The sequence below is a fragment of the Larimichthys crocea genome, chromosome XIII, assembly GCF_000972845.2.
Source record: "Larimichthys crocea isolate SSNF chromosome XIII, L_crocea_2.0, whole genome shotgun sequence".
Lineage (NCBI taxonomy): Eukaryota > Metazoa > Chordata > Actinopteri > Sciaenidae > Larimichthys > Larimichthys crocea.
Window position 1 is genome coordinate 44,275,337 of NC_040023.1, and position 23,077 is coordinate 44,298,413.

General features: G+C 41.5%; 1 protein-coding gene across 3 annotated transcripts in view; it reads left to right on the forward strand.

Moving 5' to 3' along the window:
• Positions 1-23,077, forward strand: part of atxn1a (ataxin 1a) — a 90,469-nt gene that overhangs the window by 19,079 nt on the left and 48,313 nt on the right. For all 3 annotated transcript variants that reach the window (XM_019268373.2, XM_027287347.1, XM_027287348.1), the window contains one exon: positions 6,210-6,395. The gene's annotated coding sequence lies outside the window, so the exon portion shown is untranslated. The remainder of the gene's footprint in view (positions 1-6,209; positions 6,396-23,077) is intronic.

Sequence of the window (23,077 nt, forward strand, 5' to 3'; positions counted from 1 at the left end):
CCCTGCAGGCCCCCCTCCTAGCATATTCCCTTTATCCCAGTGTTGGGATCTTATGGGGGTGATCAAAGCCAGGCTCCCTACGATTCTCTAGGCCTTCTGCGCTAACGCGGCTCAACTAAGGAATGCTGAGTAATTCCCTTAGGTGACAGCTTGTGCTCTGATGTTAAGCATTAGTGCACTCTGTCAGTCTCACTTACACATGTTAGTGTGTGTGTGTGTGTGTTCAGACGTAAGTACTGTACAAGCATTGCATGAGTATTTTCATTTCATTATTTCTTGTGTCTTCTGCCGCAAACAGCGTGGAGTGAGCGTGTGTGTGTGTGTGTGTGTGTGTGTGTGTGTGTGTGTGTGTATCATAGAGTTCTGCTCTGTGTTTTGTTCCAGTGTGCTCACATCTCTGTCACGTGTCATGGTGATGTTGTTATGCTGTGATGTGTTGTCCCTGGTGAGTACTAGTGTTAGAGAGGAGGGATGAGGAAACGAAAGGAGGAGAGCGGAAATGTGTGAGCTTAGGAGAGAGAAGAGGAACATAAAAGGAGTGCAGAAGAAGAAATGAGAGAGGATGATTAAAGTCTTGGTTGGTCCACATTAAAATCCTCTCAACACCAGCACTGACGCTACATGTAGCTTTATCTCAGCGCTGAACTTCACTTTTGCTCTAAAGTGACAAACACAACCTTGGTAGTTTGTCGTCAAGTTGACTTTGTAGATTCCTGTGCAAAGTAATGCGATCACACCACGGCATTAAACAGCTGGTATTATATAATAAAAGGTTTAATGACATCAGGAGATGCTCAATTAACATCCCCACCTGTGCAGGCCTAATAGAGGGGAGTCAGAGAGAGTGAGCAGCCTAAACCTCTGTAGTATTTATGCTGTAAGCTGCTCTCAGACCATGCCTCAATACTGTGTTTTTATCATCATGCATCTCTGTACATCAGTCTGCCTTATCTAAACTGTATACAGTGTCAGAGTGTCTATTTTAGCTGTGCCACTATCTATACTATCTTGGCTGCCAGGCACACTGTTGCGCCGTACGTGTAAGCATGCTGGGTATGAATGGTAGCGGAGACTCCTCTGTGTTTATCAGCGAGAGGAAAAAAAAAAGCATGATCATCAGGTACACAGGAGGACATTTGGGCAGCGTTTAAGAACTGCTGAACTTTGACCTGCAGCGATAGTGCTGAGGGAGCCAGTTGCACAACCGAGAGGTAGTTCATGTTTCTCTGTCTCATCGTACGTGCTGCTCGTCTTTTCTCTCCTTCCTCCTCCTCTCACTGCTTCACTCGATTTCAATCCATCGAGCTCTACCAGCATGAGAATGGCAACAAACTGTTGCCAAGGCAGTAACATGTAATTAATTTAGGTAATAATGAGGTTTATGTTTGAATGTGTGTCTGGAACAAAACTGAAGGAACGGATCAAATGATTAAAACAGGAAATAGATATGAAGATTTATTGTCGGTTATTTTGTAATATTTAAGTAGATGTTTTTCTAATACTGTATTTCACCTCTTTGTTCACAGACATTATGAATATGGGATAAATCTTTGGCTCATTTTTAAGATTTATTCCTGTATAATGTGTTACGACTAGTTGGTGCATTATGAAAAGTATTACACTGGTATGAATGAGCCTTTTATACAAACTGAGTCTGAAAGAGGTGCTTCAATTTCTCATGCATGACATTTGTAGGTCTCTGATAATTTGGGTGATAATTATACCCCTCTGCATACACAAAGGGATGAAGGCTGCTGCAGACTGGGTTGTGTTCAGCTAAACAGCCACTAATTGGCCGGTTAGTTACTTGTCTTGTTGTGTGCAGCCAGTGAACCAAGAGCCTGCAGTGCAATCCAAGAACTTTGCAATGCTGCACTTTCCTCAGTCTTTAAACGCCAACACTTATGACGCATTTTAGAAGCAGGAAAAACAGCCAGTTTGTTGCGGCAGATCTTTTGCAGATTCGCCAAGTGAAAGTCAGTTTCAGTGGAATTCCCTCCTGAGGCCGGTCGCCTTCTGGTGCATTTGATCTGTTCCTTTTTTCACAGGTTTATTAATTTTTTTTTCACCTACAAAGATACAAATAAAGAACAAAGGCAGCATAAGGAAGGACATGTATATGGAGCCAAACAAGCTCACAAGGGAGCTTGGACTGCCCTCCTAGCCTCCTGGGAAAGAATTTAATGAATTTAATCACATAAATAGAAGCAAAGTACAAATAATATGTGAAAACCGAAGCCAGTGTGACAAGAAATGTGACAGAGGTGTTTAGTTAAAACTTTAATCTAAAACAAAAAAAAATGAAAAAACGAATAAAACACACTCTAAATAGCTGCAGAGTCGAGTTTCTTGTGCTCCCATCTAGTAGACGTGTAGATGTTGTCGATGGTAACAGAAGCATTAGCCAGACAAGCTGGGTCAGGGTGTAATCCTGCAAGAGATACAGCTCTGCTCCTCATTACACTCACACACACACACACACACACACACACACACCCACCCCACCTTTTGCTCTGTGCTCTCTTTGCTGACAGCTGTGCCTGCTGTGTCTCTGCGCGTGCCTGTGTAACGTGTGTGTGTGTGTGTGAGTGTGCATGCATGTCCAAGCCTAAGACAGTGTGACAGAGGGACAGCAGGCAGGGGACCAATAGAAAAGCAGGCTGAAAGGGGCAGGGCATGGTTTCATAGGTGCACACGGAGACACACACACATGGGCTGCCAAGTATTATTGAGTGTGTTGTGCGACAGACAGGGAACTGAATCCCAGCATGCTGAGTAGGAGGAAAAACTTGCAGTTGTGTGTGTGTGTGTGTGTGTGTGTGTGTGTGTGTGTGTGTGTATTTACAAACCTGTGCGTATGTGTACACTGTTCACAGCATTCAGACCACTCTTCCATGAAACGGACAGTCAAGGTGAATCCAGGTAAAAGCTCTGTCCGTGTATTGATTTCAACAATCAATAGATATTGTTTTATGGGAGGGTGATACAGCTGTATACAGAGTACAGAGTAATGACTTTATTGGTGGTTGTAACTTTTTTAAAGCGGGTAATGACTGAATGAGAAGCATGTTGTTAATGTGCCACGTGGACCTCCAAGTTCAGTGTTCAATATTTCTGTTGTAAAACATTTGCGTTGTGTGTTTTCAAGCTCTCCACACACACACAGTTCTCATGTAATGCTCTTATGTTGCTCTGGTGGCTTTAAAACCCCCTCTTCTGTTCATGCACAAAGTTCACAACCTGCATTTTCATTGGTTGGAGTTACAGTTGGAAAATACAGTTTCACAGTGGTGGTGATTAAAATCCTGTTAGTACCTGATATTAACATGTGTGATCAAATTACAAGTGGACAGATCACTCATATTGTGACCAGATCACTCAAACCAGTTGCAGAGGTCATTTCGGACGCATTTGACCACCACATATCTTTTGTAGTATCAATGGTAATCTGTCCCAGGTCACATTGAAAGGCTGATTACTCATCTGATGCCCTGCAAGTACACATGAAACATGCTGTCTCACTCACTTACATTGTTTCACTGTAATGCAAATTATGTGTCTGGACTCTCTTACAGCATCAAGATAACTTTATTTATCCCAAGCTGGGAAATTACAGTGCAGCAGCAGCATTACACACAGTGACAATAGACAACATAAGAATAAAAATATAAAGAACAAACTATACATAATAAAATATCAAAATAGCAATAGTAAATAAAATCTATTGTACAAGAGTATATACAAAAAATTGGCAGTGTTGATTTGGTGCAAAGAAAGAAAGGAGAAATGTGCAGTGACTGTAAATTATGACCTGAGTTTTTAGCTGTTATTATACAAAATTACGCAATTTTGGGTTATTTGTTGAATAAAGAGGAACTTTCTGAAATAGCTATGGAAAATTCAAAAAATCATTTGTGCCTTCTTGTAACTTTGTCACAGCATCGCTGTTAGTTAGAGGTTAGTTTTTGAAGCGTGTTAGCTAGGTGTTTAAACATACTTTTTGAACACTGAATTTATGAATTTAATAAAACAACATTTCATTAGGACTTTGTTGCCTGTGAAGAGAGCCCCCAAACACCTTTAAAAAATCTCACAATTTTACTGAGTTTGGAGAAACTTAAACAACTTTGGAAAACACTTTTTATAACATATTCTTAATTATTTGGGCCGTCTTGTAAATTCGGCAAATGTACATCAAGTTATTCCTTTCTTTGTGTATCCATTTGTCCCTGTGTGTTGGCCACTTTTATTGGCCAGGTATGTGTACACATGCACGGAATTTGACTCCAGTTATACAACAACAAAGCTTTTGTTCTGAAAATGATACGTACGTGTTTACGTGCATGTCGAGCAGGGAGGTCCACATTCTAACTGATGTAAAGTGATGGATTTATTGTGTTTCACTTGTGATTGGAGAGATGGCAGACACATGCTAATACCAGGTGTAAACAGACTCAGTCAGGTATGTTTACTGTGTGAATGTAGCTGTTCATCTACACTAATAGTACAGATAAACTCAGTTCCTTAAGCCTCAGTGTAAATATGATATTTTCTAGATAGCTCCTGAGACTCTCAGTGTGTTGTACAAAGACCCTTCAATACCTGTCAGACATTTAGTGTGTTATCTCTGCGGAAGCGGAATTATCGATGTTCTCATCTCTCTTCATGTTTGTGTCTTTGCTTGTGTAAGTGTTTCCAGTGTTGTTGGTTTGTGTGTGTGTGTGTGTGTGTGTGTGTGTGTGTGTGTGTGTGTGTGTGTGTGTGTGTGTGTGTGAGATTCTACATACTGCATGTATTTATTTATAAACCAGGTACACCAGGTGTTTTGCAGCGTTCACACGCCTCCATGCTCTTGTGTTCGCGTGTTTGTTGAGTTTGTATCAACTTAGGACAAACAAGAAAAACTGTTCTTTAGTATCAGTTTCTGTCCCCCGGGCTTCGTTGTCACATGATCGACTGACCTGATTTTGTGTTGCCAAGGCGATGCCTTGTTTCAGAGTTCAACTTTAATGCTCAGCTCCGCCCCATGACCTTGGACATGTCTTTGTCGCTATGGTCACCGCCTCCGGGGTTACTGTAAATGAGAAGAGTGCATTGGAGGGGTGCACCGAGCAGTTTTTTAAATTTATCATTGTGCTTGTGCATCAGTTTACTTTACTACTTTTACTGTGGCGGAGGAAAATTAGCTGCTTTTCAGGAACACTCTGCAACACTTTCATGAAGTTAGATTCACATCTAGGTGATACATGAGACAATACTCAAGGCTTCTAGGGTTCTGTGCGTCAGTGCAGTACCAGTGGAGAAGTTTGGGATTAAGTGCTTTGCAGTTGTAAACAGAAGTTTAGACAGAGCTGAATGTAAAAGTCTTTGACCTACGGGACTTCAACATATTTCCTTGAATGACTGATGTTGTGTGACACGCCTGTATTTTTGCAGAAATTGCAGGATACAAATGCATGGTAGCGTTATGTTTATTATTGCGTTAAACATTCCCATGAATTAGTGTATATTTAGTCACATAACCAACCGAGCATAAAATTATTAACGTTTTAACAACAGCTCTGTCAGGCTATGACCCAAACAACGAGAAAAGCAACAAACAAACAACATTTTGTTTCCACAGAAGCACTAGTTTTATTACCAGCTTTCCATTTCATCATAATAGCTCTCGGTTTACCAGAGGCATTTGGTCAAAGTGAAACATTGTCCACCAGACAGCGAGCCAGGCTCATGAAAGAGACCTAAATGCCTCCAAATAACTATGTTTTTATTTCAACACCAAAAAAAAAAAAAAAGGGAGGCGCATAAACAAAGCGTGGTTGTCATGCCAATGGGGCGTAGGTGTATAAATAGCATGGGTGTTTGTTCTGAATACTCCAGGGAGGGAGAGAGTGAGAGAATAGCAGGGAGTCAGTGGTAGCCACGGTGTAAAATCAAAAGCATGAGGATGTTATGAAGGAGCAGCTACTACCAACATGGATGTTATTTCTGCACAGCTTATTAAAAACCTGAAACTAATAGTTTTGTGGAAATAACACTTGGCTGAAGGTTAAGCTGATTGTAATTGCATAGCAGGTAATTTAGTTTTTATGCTGTGATAATTGAGCTCCCAACCAACAATTATACTGGAAAAAAATAAAAACTATTTCCTACTGCTTTGTGGAATAAGAGTAAGAAAGGTGGTGTTAAAGGTCTCGCCGTCCTTGCAGGGAATGGTGACAGCACCTGCAGAGACACAGACGTGGACAGACGGCGCAGGCACTCGGAAGGCTTCCCTCCCATTGGTGGAGAGATCCAGACTTCACACCAGGAACTGCGGCTCCATTCGGTCGTCGGCTCTCAACTGAGCGGCAGGCTCTACCTACTCCGCCCAAGTAACACCGCCTCCTCTGCAGGTAGGATGAAAGAGAAACAGACCGTGGAGTGTTGTGACTGCAGATATGATATGATTTTAGCATAAATATAAAGGATAAACTACTATACAATGCATATTCTATAAGAGATTCATACAAGATCATTTGATAACCCTAGCAACACATACTGTATGCAGGTGATTTCTTCTGATCAATCAGAAGATAAATCTTTTATTAAAAAGACCACAGAGGAACTATTCCCTCATCCATTTATAAATATTCGTCATTATTCATTACATACGAGCTCCAGCTGCAGTCTTCACTAATAACACACTCACATACTTTTCATGCGAGCACTTAAATGTGACACCAGATCAAAGAAATACAGACGCAGAAAATGCTGCATGACCTACCTACTCTTAGTCACAATTATATATTCCCACTTGAGTCTGCGTAACGCAGATGATGCAAGATGACAATCACCAAAAACTGTCCAAAGAATTAGTTACCTGTCCGTCCACATAACTTCATGCTTACACATCTTGCCTCAGTGTGAACACAGAACAGACCAGGACTAAAAGGCCATCTTTTTTTTTCTCCTTCTCCTTGTTTTGCACCGAATGAGACACAACACAGCTGTGAAAGCGACTCAGCAGACTCTACTCTTTCTTCTGCTGATAATGATAATACTAATGTGTCATTAATATGCTGTTACTGAAATCTGAAAGCATTAAATCAGTCGCTCCCAACCTTTTTTTGGCTTGCAACCGCTTATAACAAGTTACGGCTTTCCTGAAAATATGACTTGAGGCCAGTTGAACTAAGAAGCTATTTCCCCTTCTCTTATTGTTTTTGTCACATTGCCTTTACTTTGATAGCGTATAGTAACAGGGAATAAGGGCAGACCTGACTGGAAGACCTTTCCAGTACATGATCAGTGTCTCAAATGTCTGCCACCAGAAAAGGCCTGAAGAGGAGAAAGTGTCTAGAGAGGAGTCCGAAAAAGTAAAGCTGTGTGTGAATTCTGTGTAACAGAAACAGAAACAGAGTTCTGTCAGTATTAGAGTTGTAATATATCATTAGGAGAACTGATGTGCTTATGTGTGTTTGGGTGTCTGTAGCCTAGAGGATAAACTTTTCTGGGCTTGTCTCCTCTCTCCTTCCATTTAGGTGATTTGTCTTTTGATTGTAGTCTTACTCATCCTTCACCGATGTCTCTCAGTCTCACTTTTCTCTCTCCTCTTCTCCCTCCTTTCGGTATTCCTCACCCTCGGCTGTATCTATTGAAGCTCCTCCGTCAGGCCTTTATCTCTGTCTCACCAGCTGTGTGTCGGAGCTCCATTCTCTCCTATGAGGGAGAGCAGCATGAATAGAAGGGCTTACAGTGAGAAAGCCAATCCCTGCCTTTTTGGTCTCATTGAACACATCTCTTACTCCTCTCCTCTCCTCTGTCCTAAGACTCTGCTGTGACCAATCATGTCTCCTCTGCCTCCCGCTGCTCACTGTTCCCAGTGTCTCAGATGGGGTGTTATTTTAAGGAAGATGTATTTTAAGGCAGAAAGTGAGGGAGATTACACACAAACACAGACTGCACCATCTTCAACGTGAAAACAATCACAAGTTTAATTAGTTTAAAAATGACAAAAATCAAAGAGAAGAGTCTCGTCCCAGTTGCTGCATACCTTACTCACTTTTGACTAAACACTTTTTTGTTTATCACCCTTCAGCAGTACACAGTTATGCTTGACTCACCAACAGTATCATTAGATTTTACTGTGAGCTACTCGTGTGCCTGGGGACTCGCTTCAAAACTATACAAATATATTTTGAAGTGGAGCCTAATTAGTTTATTAATTTAACTTTGTACCAATTCGGCGAGGAGCGGTGATGAAGGGTGTAAAATAAGGAAAGCAAAGGTAAGATTTAAATGAAACGCATGTAAGAGAAGTCTATAATTAAACAAAGATGCTGCATACAAAGTAGTCTCCTAAGTTCTGTTTCTTTCTCACTCACAAAGATTCAACCTCTCCCTGCCCTCCTTTCCCTCCCCTCTCTCCTCTCTCCTCCCTGTCTCCTCCTTTCTTCACCCATCAGTCTTGCTGAATGGAAATTACACATTTCACTCCCCGCTTCTTTCTGCTTCCTCTCCCTTTTGTAAATTTGCTGTTGACAGTTTTCTTTCTCCAAGCAGAAGCCCTCAGAAATGAGCAGATGGAGGGCTGACAGTCTAGAAGCTCAAACAATGACGCTGGGCGGCAAGTCGTGGTGATCAACACATGTCAGAAAATAGCTGTTAATGGGGGAACCATATACAGACTGTCAGTCATCTATATAGGGGATGGAATCATCGCTGTCGCTGCTGCCTGTTGAGGATGCAGAGTCACAATCCAATCACCTAAGACTTGACGTGTGTGTTAAGATGTTTGACACATGCCTTATGTTGTATCCTGCATGGTTTACAGAGAGCTCAACAGTAGAATAAGCTTATGTTACTCGACAGATAACACTGCAAATTGTGAATAATACACTTCTTATGAATGTGAATTGGTAATTTGGTGCTAATGTGGCTAATGTGGGAAAGAGATGAGGAATGACATGCAGGAAAGAGCCACAGGTTGGATTCGAACCCTGGGCTGGACTGAGCCTTTGTACATGGGGCGGATAATGACAGCCCAGATCTGAGTGATTTTTTTCTTTGTGAAAAAGACCATTTTACTTTGCGTTAGGGCAGGAAGATGTGAAAAACAAGATATCACACTAAGCTGGAGACATTCTTCTCGCAGTGTTTATAGGCTTCTGGTAAATCACATGACTATCCCTATCCCTATCTAATCTCTAGATACAAACAGTAACATGTTTGCCGAGCCAAAATAGCCAAAAATTATGACAGATATGTTAATTTTTACACCATGCTGTAAGTTTATCTAAATAAATGGTTGCCCTTTATTCTTTCCTTGCAAGTTTCCTGGAAAGAACGATGGCGTTTGGTATTCATCATGGGCAAAATGTTGACAGTGTGCTATTTGTTCATTTCCAGTTAGTTAATGGGGAAAACAAATAGTCTGTACACTGTACTTTAGCTGAACTTTAGCTTTACTGGAAACAATCCCATTTATATGGAAAATAGATTACATAATAATTGAATAAGCAATAAATACTTGTGTGGGGTTTTCCTGATTATTAAGTATGAAATATGACATCCTTGGAGTTTAAAATAAAAAATGACATGACACCAAACACTGGACCAGCACACAGGATCTGCCTCCTGTGTGCTGTTCCTAGACTTGAAGTGTCACATTGATACAGTCATTAAGTTTAACTTTAAATTCAAATAACACCCGGGGCATGCTTGCAAAATCCACTTTTATTTCAATATCACACGACCAGACTGTTATTTTACATGCAGAGAGAAAGAGTAAACTTGTCTTGCAGGGAAAAGCTGACAGCTTTATATTAACTTCATATTCTCAGAGATTGATTTTTCTTTTTCATTTGAAACTGAAATGACTCAACGTTGAGATTCAACGCAGCCTGCAGCGGCCACTCGCAGTAATCTCAAAGATGTCAAATTACCAATTAACCCAACAATGTTCCCTAATAATAAAGCTTCAGAAGAGCCTTAAGATGTCCAGCAATGCCAGGGGCTGACAGTCCTCGATACATAGTAAACTGAATCTGTCCTTGTTGTTTGACATTACAGTGCAGTCATTTGGTTGGAGGCTAACAACAGAATACGTGCATCCAGCAAGGGGGTCAAAAGTCTAGATTTTTGTTTTAGCCTGATAGAGGGTAGCATTACAATGTCACATTGCTTCCTTGAGAGGGTTAAACAGCATGAGTAAGTCTCTCTCTCTCTCTCTGTCTCTGTCTCTGTCTCTCTCTCTCTGTCTCTGTCTCTCTGTCTCTGTCTCTGTCTCTGTCTCTGTCTCTCTCTCTCTCTCTCTCTCTCTCTCTGTGTGAGCACATGGATTTCCCCTTCTCTGTTTTCTTGTAATAGCTGCGCTCTGCTTTATTTGATCTGGGCCCATGCTCTTATAGTAGGATTGAATTGGGTTTGGAGAGCAAGGAAAACACATGCGCGCGCGCGCGCGCGCGCACACACACACACACACACACACACACACACACACACACACACACACACACACGCGTATACACACACACACCTGAGACTGCCAACTGCTACAGCAGCTGCCCCAGAATGAAGGAGGCAAAGAGGGGAGGAGAGGGGAGGACATGCATTCGGAAAGTAGTAAGATACAGGAACATTGGGGGGGAGAGAAGAGATAGCTATTAAGAGCGAGAGTGGATTATTGGAATGAACCGAGAAAATTAGCATCTTAAAATGAAAGTATTCAGGTCTAATGTGCTGTTGGTCACAGACATGCAGAAGGAATTAATTAAATCAAGACACATTTCATTTGTTTCTCTCTTTTTCCTTCTCCGTCTTCCCCCTGCTTTGTCTCTCTTCTGTCCTCCATCACCGCCCGACTCCCGAGCCCCTCGCTCAGTCTCACTTTTTGTCTCGGCGTCTTTACTTGTCAGGCTGCACGTCTTTACAAAAAAACACACAGACACACACAAGTGGCTGTCTCTGCACACTAAGCAATTAGTTAATTACCTTGCCCTGTGTCAGTGAGTTCCTCCAGACTGCTGTTTTTTTTCTGAATTACTAAGTTGAGAAGAGGGAGATAGAGGAGAGGAGGCAGACAATTGAAGAACAGAGGAATGAATGAAGAGAGAGACATTCTCAATTGGAAGAAGTGACCTGTGACCACATATTGTGCATGTACTAGGAACTCTTAGCAAGAGAGAAGAAAAGAAGACAATTAAGAACATTTGAATGTCTGAAGATTGTCAAACATGTTTTTTCTGGTTTAAAGATCCCAAAAACATCATATTATCATCTTCTTTGTAAAAACATTTGTAAGGATATTTCCAAGAAGGTTGAAGTAGAGTGTGTAGCAACCATATTACATGAAATACATTGGATTTTTTTAGGTTACAAAGCTAGATGAATAACATTTAGACTTATGAATCTAACAAATTAACATATTCTTCTTTGAACTCTCTTATGATCCAGTTTCCTTATCGAGCCACCTCATGTTCCCAACCCAAAATTCAAAACTATATGGCGTAAACCTTTCTGCAGGAATGCAATGCTCGGTAGCACAGTAGTACAATACATCTTTTCTGCCAAATACTCCCCGACAAAGCAGTTATGTCATCATATTGATAAAAACAGCTTCTTTTTTTTCTTTTTTTTGCACGGTTGATACAATCCTAAAAAAGGAATTTCAGGGGAAGAAGAGCAGCCCTTTCTGTCCTGAGAACCACAAAATAAAATCAATTTAAGTGTATAACTCTGTTACAGTAACCTGCAGCTGCTCCTTATGTTCCTTACGGCCACTGCTGGTTTGTAAAGGAGACGTTGAAGTCAGGTTTAATAACCATACAGAGGCTGCAATGGCTTCCATAGGAGTTAATCAGTATGTGCATGTCTGCTTGGCTCAGACACTTTGTTCCATTACTGCGTCCTGATAAACATGACTGTGTGTGTCTTTCTCCAAGTGTGCATTTGTAATTCAACATGTAGAGCATATACCTTCATCTACACGTGTGTGTGTGTGTGTGTGTGTGTGTGTGTGTGTGTGTGTGTGTGTGTGTGTGTGTGTCGGTGTGTGTCGGTGTGTGTGTGTGACGGTGTGTGTGTTGGAGACACAGCCTTCAGTCGTTTATGTTTGTGCGCCACGACATGCTGAAATTCATGTGTAAGTGAAATGTGAAATGTCATGTGGAGCTGTGGGCTATCGACTGGAATTCAGCCATCAGCATGGAAAAACATGTTGCTGTAGGTCGTTGATAATGAGCTATACAGTACATGTGCTGGAACATCGTGTGTGTCTTTGAGCGTGTATGTGTGTGTGTGTGTAAGGGGATGTGGGTGGATGCTTGCGTCTGCAATTTTTGTGCCATGTTTTGTAACTTACTATGTCTAAGCATTTACTCCTAAATTCATCTTTAAGAGCTAGATAAAAATGTGTGTTTTAAGAACTAAAGAAGTGTGTGTGTGTGTGTGTGTGTGTGTGTGTGTGTATGTGTATAATTCTACTCTGTGTGGGTGCCATTATTCACAGAAGAGTGCTTGTCTGCCTTCGGCGTGATTAATCCACTGTCCTTCCTAACTCCGACCCACTTTTGTTGCTCTTTCTTTTGTTTGCTCTTGATTCCCTTCTGCTTTATAGCATTAAGCAGTGAGTAATGATGACTGACATCATCTCTGGCTAGGCTAGTGCCGACTAATTGGCCAGAGCGATCTGATTGCATTAGATGTTATTCCTTCAGGGTATTCCCTGTCCTCCGCCCCCGCTTTGAAAGATATCCCTCATTGTTTGCATGGAGCGACATATTGCTTTTTGTGTGGCCTTTGTTTTTGGTTTCATTGTACTCAAAGTGGGAAGTCGCTTGTCGGTTTGTAAGCATGGTCATGAGATTAGCACTTGTGATGTATGGTTTGTGTATTTGAACCTGAAATGTGAATAACGTTAAAAGCCGTTATTGCTTTCAAGCTTTTACCACTCTTGTTAATTGCTATCATCGAAGATGCCTGTCTCAGGACACCTCAAGGATATTACAAACGCTCTATGGGGACAATAATATAGCACTGCAATGTCTTTGGTTATTGTGTGGGTGCTCTGGGTGCTCATGTGAGAAAGCAATAAAGGTTGAAAAATGAAGTTGCGCTTTAGATTTACTAACAGCCATGAGAGGCTTTTTCCTCCACTCATCTCTTTTCCTCTTTCTTTCTTGTCTTCCCCGTCTTCTTTCTTTCATAGCAGCCGCTCTAAGAGCCACCTTTTCAAGTGAGGTAAAATGATTATAGTAATGGATGCCCCCCCCCCTTCTCCCCTCACTCTCTCCAAGCTTTCTCTTGCTTTTTCTTCACAGTCACTACTCTGTACATTCTGTTCTATGCATTAGTGCGGCCCCAGGAATGCCCTCGCTCTCGGCGGCTTAATGCAATCACACCTCCGGTATAAGTGCACGGTAGAGAGCGAGACAATTGAGGAGAGAGATGAGAAAGTAGAGGGTGATACAGGAGGGGGACTGGTGGGTGGCGACTGGCAGCAGTGATCACATCAGAGGATGATAATTACCTGGAGACGGGACGGAGAAGTCATGCAAATTAGATAATTTACAGGTTTTCCTGTCAGTTGAGTCATGATAGTTTTCAAGGATGGTATGCATGGAACGAATATCAGCCATGACACACCTTGACCGTGAAGTTCATTGTATCCATGAAGTCACATTTCAAGTAAAGACAAAAACAAAATAAAAATAAAAACGTTTGAATAAGATGAACTTTTGTATATTTTCACATAAAAACAAAAGAAAAAATCACCAAAGCAACAAATAAACGTGATCCTCAGATATTTTTATGGATTCTGTGCCTGGGTGTTCTGAAATAGTCAGAGTTCATGATGACAAACACTTTTCCCCAGGAGGCGTTGAGCTCAGTTCAGCAACTTCAGCTTTTAGTAAGATGAATGGGGATGGCCTTTGTGGTGCTGGGGAAGTTCTTATGCTGAGACCTATAGAGGGTTTATTGCTTTTACAACTAGGCTACGTGATAAAGTGCCATCTTTCTGACCACCCACTCTCTCCCACCTACCGTTTCCTCTCCATATCTCACTGTCTCTTTGCGTGTAAGCCTCCCGTCTCCGTGCCTTGTTGCTTCTGTTATCTTGTTCTCTTTTTGTCAACTTTCCTTTCTTTTCCCTCTCCTTTCATCTCGCTGTGTGTCCTTGTTTCTGTCAGTTTCCCTCTGCTTTTCTCTGCATGCCTCTCTCTCTAAATCCCTGTCGTTGACTTTGCCACACTCTCCCTTCGTCTCCCGTCTCTCTTTGATAGTTTGCAGCCACTGCTTTTTAAAGCTATTCGCGTCAATTTCCTTTTTTTTCTCTCGAGTGGTTGGCGTGGCCTGAGTGGTGTTTCTAATTGGTTCATGTTTGTGATCTGATGATATGATACCTGAGCTGTTAACTCTTATCACTGCCTCCCACTCTCTGTAATAATTAGGCTTGATTGGCTTGAGAGGAGTCGGGAAGACAAATAAACATCCTAATAAGACCAGCTAGTGATGATCTAGAGCCCCACACAGGTATACAGTATATATGTAGTGTGCCTGTCAGCTCACTCCTCACTTATCTGTAAAACAGAGCAAAGTTTTGCTGTGTTTTTCAGATCGGCTGTCTCAAAAAAATCACACCATTATTCCTGTACTGTATAGTGCTGTATTCACCGGTCCTTCCTGCCATCAGAAAATGTGTGTATGTACTGCAGCGCTGATGGATGGCCACTTACCAGTATCCCTATATACTCCCCACTTATGCTCCTCTACTCAGTCCTTTTATGTGTGGAGAGGTGTGGGCTAATAGCCCATTGAGCTAAACTAGTTTTCTTTCACTTGGGGGAACAGAGTGAACTTGGGGCTAATGTAGAGCCCTGTGGTTTCCTGGATGGTATAACAATGGCAGATAGGCTTCGCTTGAAGGATTTTAATGGAACAGTGTGGGGTGATAGCCAGCAGACATTATTTAACATGGACGTGTGAAAGATTTTCAAAGTTACGGCGTATTTTTATGAAAAAAAAAAAACTACTACCCGAAGTGCTGCTGCTTTGCAAAATCTGCTGAAAAGAAAGAAAGATTTATCGATTATTGTCATTATTACAGTTCAAATAATCAGCTTTTTTCAAATAAAATGACAGAAAATAGTAAAAAAAAATGCTGATCATACTTTCCCAGAGTTTAAAGTGACACCTTCAGATTGCAGTCCAGTCAGTATATTATCATACAGGCCAAAGAAAAGCATCAAATTATCACATTTGAGAAGCTTGAAAGCAGCAAATGTGTTAATGGACTTCAGACCAGACCCCTTATGTATCTCTGCAGAGTAAATGATTTGGCCTCTTCATGCAAATGTATTACATAAATCTTCCCAGTCCTTTACATGTTTGCATCGAATAAATAAATAAAATGTCTTTGTTGGACTGAAAATCCCCAGACCTCTCATGAATGCATTCGCACAGCGCGGCCTCTCTCAAGCAATAATTCAGTGCTGTGGTGCTACACTCTGGTGGGACTTCATACAGTATTGTGATAGCCTTAGATAGGGAACGTGTTGTACACATCACACAGCAGCACAGGCCTGCCACTGTACATAACTGTAGGCTGTGTTGACTGTTGCGTGGGAGGTTACATAAACATACACGGCGAGGGAGGAAAGAACCTCCATAATGTCACATTCATAAATACGTGCAAAAAAGAGTCCACGACAGAGAATCAAAATATTTAAAAGCTTATACAGATCCCTAAAATAACTGCAGCGGTAATATAAATGGTGATGAGAGCACAGACTTGAACCATTAATTAAACTAGTTAGTTATTTGCCTGCTGCAGGAGTTGTTGGAACGCCCCGGTCTTGATTATACTGAGATAGCACACAGTTTTCTCACCACAACTCGAGAATAACCCCTGAGCAGTTTGAAGGCGTTAGCAGGTGTGTGTGTGTGTGTGTGTGTGTGTGTGTGTGTATAGTACGTGTGTGTTTGTGCGGAGGTGTGTGCGTGAATGTGTTTGACAGCAAGGATTACATAACAGAGATGCCTGCTGCTGCAGGTCACTGGGAATGACAAGAGCAGACACACACACAGGCGCACATGTAAATCATTACAAATACAAGAGTCGTAGCTGCATGCGCACACAGACACACGCACACACACACACACACACACACACACACACACACCTCCTCCTGTATGCCTTAAGTGTTCTTGCTCTTGCTCGTCTTTCCATCTGGTCTATTTGAGCTGCAGCCTGATTAGCTGAAGGGTTTTGTTTTTTTTTTAGAAATATATATATGATGAAATCTTTACCCACAAAACAGTGAGTTCTCTTTGCTTGTTATCCTCAGCTGATATTTCGAGTAATGGTGTCTTTGTTGCATTTCGGAGGAAAAACTGCACCTTTCCTGGGAAGTATTTATCACAGGACAGCTCATGCAAATCACCCCATCGGGAGAAACATGAACAAACATGCAGACACTGGTCCCAACTGCAGGCACGAGTCAAACAAACACACGCACAGAGACATACGCAGTCCACCTACACACACACACACACACACACACACACACACACACACACAGACATCCATCTGTCTGTTTCTATGTTCAGAACTATTGACTTCTGTTGCTCCACACACACAAGCATACACATACACACACACACACAGGAACCATGGAGTTGCCAGCTTTGTGGAAGTATTTTTAGACAGTGTTGGTAGTATTGCACTCTAAACAAACCAGAGAGTTAAAAAAGAGAGTTGTAATGTAAAGATGTGATGCAGTCTGTTTTCCAGCCCTTTTCCCCACTCCTCCCACTGCACCAGCCATAGTAATGAATCTACATTGCCCCTCTAATAGAAATCCATGTTTGCGAGTTGGCAGAGCTGCCCTCATCCTTATGCAAGCTCCTGCACAAATGCAAATGCACAGAAATGACACAGAGTTTATGAGCGAGCCAGCCGCTGTGGATGACGTGCCATGTGTGGAGGACACACGGGTCCAGTTTGCCTACTGATTCTATTCTAAATGAAGCAGGAGTTTGTGAATTATTGAAGCGCCTGTCCTCTTTCTCTGCTGCCTCTCCATCTCTTTCTTTCTTCTCTCCCTCTTTAGATCTCATTTTTCTCACACATACACTCATATCTTCCCTTGCCCTGTCCTTCCTCCTCCTTTTTTTCTCTTTTAGTCTCCTCTATTAGATAAGTGGGAAGTGGGGTCAGCTTTATTTGTGAACCAGTAGTTCAGTGTGTGTGTGTATTTGTGTGATTTGAGTGATGCTGGTTAATCCAGTGTTGTCCTTGGGGACACATTTGGCCCATATTACAGCCTGCTATTACTGCGTCTAAAATCTCTTGTGCATTGAGACAGTGGTTATTTACTGCTGTGCATCGACCCCAACTCCCACTCAAAAAATGCTTTCACAAGTCTCCACTCTGCTCTGCAACAGCAAATACAGAAAGACAGAGCTGAGATCTAAAAAACAAAAACACACATACATTTAGTTGGAAATGGCCACTCCATCAGTGCAAAACAATTCATGCTATCATCATTACTTAAAGAGAAAATAGCGCCTTCAGCTTACTAAATAAGTCTTGATATCTTTTATTTGAACTCCTCTTAAATAAATTGCTTTGTGTACTGCAAAAGAAACTTTATTTTTTGTTTTTCCATAAAAAAGAAACAACAAAAATTCATTCTTGCGAACATTTTCTCGTGCGCTCTCATGGCCGCCCGTGCGCCCCTGGATGCGCCGTGCGCCCCCATCAGTCTGTCCGCCGTCCCCCTCTGCCTTGTCAACACCCCGCTCCCGGGGCGCCCGCTACGCTAACTTAATGACCGGTATCAAAAATTCGCAAGGTTTTTTTTATTTTTGGGGCGCTCGTGCCCCCCCCCACGGAGAATGCGCCCTGGCCGGCCGCCCACATTGCCCATAGCTAAGACCGGCCCTGATCTCACCACAAGGTCCACTGGAGCTTCCAGTCATATCACATGACCTTCCACGGTCGATGTAGTCAGTCTTAAAGTTACGCAGAATTAAGGAGCGTGGCAGCTTCGATTGCCTTACAGGTAGCCAATGATCCATGTCTTTGCCCATTTTTAGATTAGACAGGAGGCGGCAGAGGCAGGACTGCCAAGATGGCTGCGGCCAGAGCCGCCACACTCTGCCTCACATGCAGCTCTTCAGGAACCTGTGGGTGTTGCATGGATACAATGTCCATATTTATACTGTCTATGGTTGGGAGTGAATTTTATTCTTGACTTTGAAAACATCACTTGACAAAATAATGTTATGGGATGCTCCCTTGGTTAGTTAAATAAGCAAAATCTAAATAATTTCTCTTTGTGCCAAAGAATGGGCAATTTCTGAAACTGTGTACGTTTACGATAAGATTCAATCTTTAGACAATAGAGGCTTGCTCCAAGCAGGTTTTTAAATCTGATTGAACATTTCAATTTTCCACCAAGGATTAATTATCTGATCTATAAAGTATTATTTATTTAAATCTATAAGAGCACAGACAGAGAGAAAGGCAGAGTACTGGAGGCATGAGTAAATACAGTGTCACTTATCACTTCTCTATGTATCATAGTAAAATACACAAGCATGCAGTCCCACCATCAAGCAGACTCAACAGAAGTCAGATTACTAGACCATATACCACCCAGCGGTAATGACTGATCAGCAGTCACAGTCATGTCGGAACCAGTGGGAAAATACTCCAACATATATTCCTCCCTCACCCCCATCGTTCATCACCCAGGCCTTATCGCTGACAGCGACCGCGCTCTCTACTTCCTCTCCCTGCCTGTCTCACACACACACACACACACACACACACACACACACACACACACACACACACACACACACACACACACACACACTTCAGGATAAGATAGAAGATACTTGTGCTTTTTGTTTGTATAGATTTGGTGTCTTGTATCAATAGTTGGTGCGAGTGCAAATGAATATTCATTGTGGCCCAGTGTTGGCAGTCAGACAGGTCTCTATCCTAGTTTTATGACAGGAGTTGATGAATGGTGCACTAATAACCAGCGCGCTCTACAGGGACTGCGTGCTATGTTGAGCATGTCAAATAGCAGCAATCGTGTCTTTTTTTGCTGATGTTTGAGCTTTAAAGTAAAGAGATGACAGTCGGGATGGATACAAAGGGAAGGCATGCACTCAGATGATGTATGGATGACTTTTTTAAGATTGTTTTTCTTTCTTTCTTGTCACGTTAGACGTTCCGCATGCTTTGGTACAAACGGTGCATTCAAGGAAATCAGATTGGGTATCAACTACCAGCTGCGTCACACTATTTTTTATTTGATCACTGGCTTTGTTACCTGTTTATTTTCCCACACATTCTAAATTTACTCGGATGTAGTCCAACTTCTCAAATTTTACACACTTTGATACACAAATCTTCTCAAATCAACATGCTGCTTTCTCTTGCTAATTGCTGCCAGTCAGTGGGAGACATTTTGTACAATAATGTGGAAATTAAATTATTAGTCAAATAATTGACTAGTTAATCAGCAGAGAAGTTCTCAGCAGCAGTTTTGATCATCAATTAGTCAACAATATTAATCATTTCTCAAGAAGAAATGCTTCAGATTCACTTAAATGTGAATAAATACTGCTTTTCTTTAACTTATACAAGAGGAAACAATAGTTCTGACTATTTTTGAGAGAAAGAAGTGAAGAAGTTGTGGTCGGCATTTTTCAATATTCTGAGCACTTAAGAATCCAAACAATGAATGAAGTACTTGAAAAGGTAATCAACAGGTTAATTGACAATGGAAATATTTATTACTCGAGTATAATTGTGTAACACAAAAAAATCCATGTAAATATTTATGTAATTTAAATAAACCACAGTGAAGACCATCAACAGTAATCTTGTCCTTGGATTGCTGCTGTGGATTCTTTTCATCCCACTCCATCTCTCTTCTTCTGCCTCTCTGCTGCTGCTGCTTCCTCTGTCCTCCCTGCTCTTCAATATTGATATGAGCTGTCATTGGTCCAGTTATTTATGAGGCTCCTCCCTGGTATTTTTCCATTGGCTCGGGCTCTACAGTAAAATTCTTCTCTAGTCAAATCTAATCCAGAGCAGCCTGATTTCCAGTTGTACGACAGCCTGGCCAAGTCAAAGACAGAATGTGCCTTTCAACGGATATGAAAAAAAATTAATGGTATGTTTTCAGCTCTTGTACACATATGAATGTTTTACAGCCTGTTTGCTCTCTATTTCTTGCTTTCTCTTCTTTCTTCTTTCTGTCTTGCTCTTTCGCTCCCTCCCTCCTAGAATTGCAGCCAAAGACTCTTTCCCATAACCTTTTCAGACCTGTGTGTGTATGACTGTGTGTGTGTTTCTGCACAGAAGTCTTAAACAAGGGAAAGATCGAAACTCATGCAAGCCTTCTACACACACCCACTCATGTGCGCGCGCACACACACACACACACACACACACACATACACACACATGTACTGTACAGGCCTCATTACACAGGCCCCAGGGATTTGTGTCGGAACTATTTCCTGTTTGGGACTAGGGAGAAAGGGGAAGTAGTGAGGCTGAAATATGACGTAACAACAGCGGTGGTCTTCCTGTGTGCTCTGCTTGGGCCTGGGTGTTACCCAGAATTTAGTTTTCCATGGTCATTAATTTTTTTGGCCGTACGTACGGCTGACATTAGCCCGGCAAAGTCAGTAATCCTGGGGCCTGTTTCACAAAATCTGTTTGCACTTTTTACACACAGATTGTAAATTTGCAGATAAATTTGTGCGTCCTACAGAGCTGTTGGGCGCTCGAGTATGCGGTTTGTCTTAATGAGGGAAACGTGTCAGAGTGAGCACAATGCAAATTGCAGCTTGCATGTTGCAAATGTGGTGAAACTGGCCCCGGGTTCAAGACAGAAACTGTCATTTCACTCATCTATTAATATAGTGATGATGTGAATACAACTGTAGGAGTGAATGTAAAAGCTCAGTAGCTTTATTGTGCCAACTAAAATATGTCAGTGTTGCTTATTTTGGTCCTCTTATTTTATTTAGTTCTTAAGCAGCTTTTGTGAAGTTTAAACAGAGATTGACAAATTTTGTTTTTATTCCTCAAACTTAGGGAACATACCAACTTTTAAAATCACAAGGAAACTATTTAAGAGATACAAACTGACACCTTACTATATTTATGAGAGCCTGATAAATGTGTGCACATTTTGTGGGAAACAGTACTGCTGTCTGAGGTTACCATTTGTGTGTAAATGCATGAAAACCACCGTTTTGTGCCTGATCATGTGAGGGCACGATAAAGGTATTTAGGTGACACATTTCCTCTTTGTAGACCACATACATTTGCACAGAGAGCAGTTATTTTTATTCATTATTTAAGTCCACATATTTCACACTCGTCCTGCTTCTTAACACCATGGGTGGTTCCTACCTGACAAGTAGGAGGAATATAATTTGCATCCTCAACACCTGATCCTTGGGGTTCATTAAAGTATGCGTTTTGATCTCTTTTTATGAGTTATAGGACAGCAAGAACTGACTCTAATTCATTCTATTTATACTAAAATGCACTTTTCTTTCAGGGCCTTAACCACACTGCTTCCCATTGAAGGTTTAATTATGAAGCAGTTGCAAAAACTGTAGCAAAATATGCCTTATTCAATATTTTTTGTGGAGATCTGAAACTGAATAAATGATCAATTTTTTTAAGTGTTAACACCGCCTAGAAAAAAAATATATCAACCATGTTACACATACCGGTATGAAGCACAGGAACACACCCGGCTATAAGAGTGTCAAAAAACGTTTTACATGCAGGAAATAATTATCAGCAATGACTTAGGTGACTGGTGGCAAAAACGAAAAAAGCTGGGATTCACTAATACAGCATGTAGGATGTGAGCGCCAGTGACTTCCTCTTGAGGTGCGAAGTCACCTGCTAAAAACAGAGGCAATGTAACACCTCGCTCGCTGTGTGGATCTTACACAATTCACCTTGGAGCGGAAAATAAAGGAACATTCACACACTTATGTGCAGTACATCAATACGCAAAGATACTTCATGCAAACAAAAGTGAACAAAGTAATCACAGACAGTCTCACAAAGTCAAACAATAGCGTGCGACGTGTAGTGTGACATTTTGAGTGGAAGTGAACAGAAAGGGAACTTTTTAGCTTTTATTTGCAGAAATACTCATGTATTGCTGGGCGTTCACTATTATTCATTCTCAATAAATGCTTACAGTAACAGCTTGTGCACTGTTTCGTGTTTCCAACTTTCGCCTTATTGCGATCATAATTTAGTACACAGTTTGCTCTAATTTGGACATTCTGCAGCCTTGATTTGCGGTGAGATATCTTCATTCCTGTTCTGTAAACTGATTAGTTACAGATCAGTAGCGGCAGTGAAGGCACATAATGAAGTCAGGTAATTAAAAAGCATCTCACAGTTGCTGTACGATGTTGTGGCGGTGCTTTCTATCTCAGTTTGTTTGACTCTGATATATGCAGTGATGGAAAAAAAAAGAAAAGAAAAAGTAACACTGGTTTCCTTAAAATAGACTGGAAAGCCATGTTGTTCCTCTCCATAGCAACAGTTGAGCACTGACTTGGAGTTGATGGAGTGGATTCTCTCGGCACCTTATTTACTCAGTGTGTGTGCTAGTGCGTGTGTGTGTGTGTGTGTGTGTGTGTGTGTGTGTGTGTGTGTGTGTACTGTATGTCTTCCTCTGGTGTGTCTCTGTTTATTTGTGGACGAAGAGTTCCAAGACGTTGTTTGTTTGGTTGAGTCCATCTCTGTGGCAACGAGGAGAGAAACAGCATTGGCAGACTTTGGCTCCTGCTAAGCCAGATAATGGAGTCTTCACTTTCTGTTCTCAGATGTCAACCCCTCCCACGACATTACCACGTGCGTATGATGGCAAGTCCCTATATGTCAATGTATGGATCTTTGCAATAATACATATGTAGCATTCACCAAGATGAATAATCTTAATACACAAAGCAAAAGAATGCACTTAATTACCTTCTGTTAATTTGTCATGTACATGAACCCAGGAACCTAACTACTGTGGAT